Consider the following 1,422-nt stretch of genomic DNA (forward strand, 5'->3'; position numbering starts at 1 on the left):
TCCAACTCATGCGGGAACGATCTACATCCAAAGGCACAATGCGGCACTAAGAGTGCCTTATTACCATCTCTGTCACTCTTACGGTATTAACCTTAATATCACTCCTCTAGATGCTCCTAGGGAAATTGAGTCAATTGCCGAGAATGGGAAGTGCCGCATATAGTGGAACTTTATGTTCTCGACAATTGGTTCAAATGCACACTCGAGACCAGACATGGTTCTTCTTGACTTCGAGAAGCGAACCATGTTCGTTATCGAATTTTCGGCACCAGCTGACAAAAACATCACAGCCAAGGAGAATGAAAAGAAAGAGAGGTATAGAGACCTTATAAGGGAGTTGCGAAGATTGTACTCGGAATATTCTGTTAAACTAATCGTCCTTATCATCGGCGCTCTTGGAGGTGCCAAGCTTTCACTCGTTAATAGCCTGAAAAGCATCCCTGCGTGTCAACAATATGCCAAACCACTTGCGGGAAAAATGCAGATGGCGATAGTCCTTGGATCACCCCGTTTTCTCAGGGTGCACTAAACTTTTGCCGGATCGTCGTATTGATTCCGTTACAGACTGTAACCACCTATCTCACGGTTTGCTGAATTTAGTATGAAGATTCCAATTAAAAGTCTGAGATTAAAAAAAAAAGAATTTATCCGTCGACAGATGCACCAATAATGCATTTTTTATCTAAATTTGTTCAAAAAAATCATAAAATTGATCCAAAAATTCTGAGTTTTGCTGAAATTATCATGAAGTTCCCAATTTAAAACGTTGAAATAGAGAGAAACGAATTTTTCTGTCGATAAATGCCTAATTAATGCATTTGTTTATTTTTGTTTAAAAAAATCATAAAATTGATAAAAAAATTATGAATTTGGCTGAATTTATTATGAACTTCCCCATTAAAACAGCTGACATAGAAAAAAACGAATTTTCCTATACAAAAATGCGTGATTAATGCATTTCCTCATTAAATTTGTTTAAAGATATCATAAAATTGATCAACTTATTATGAATGTTGCTGAAATTGTCATGAGGCTCCCAAATGAAAAGACTGGCATTGAAAAAACCAAATTGTTCTGCCGACAAATGCCCGAATAATCCATTTTTTTATTAAATTTGTTTACAAAAATCATAAGATTAATCAACAAATTATGAATTTTGCTGAAATTATCATAAAGTTCATAATTTAAAAAATTGATATCGAGAAAAATCAATTTTTCTGTCAAAAAATGCCTGATTACTGCATGAGTGCATTCTAGAAGACTATGAAAAAATTTTGGCAGAACTGTTCTCGAACTATGTGACATCACTGTTCCGTATAATGTTATTTCGAAGTTCTAGAACCCTGTTACAAGTTTGTTCTAGAGCGAATTAGGAACGAAGATTAATAACTGTTCTAGAAACCGGTTACAAGTGTTTTCTAG

This window comes from Belonocnema kinseyi, chromosome 6 (genome assembly GCF_010883055.1).
Source record: "Belonocnema kinseyi isolate 2016_QV_RU_SX_M_011 chromosome 6, B_treatae_v1, whole genome shotgun sequence".
Taxonomy (NCBI): Eukaryota; Metazoa; Arthropoda; class Insecta; order Hymenoptera; family Cynipidae; genus Belonocnema; species Belonocnema kinseyi.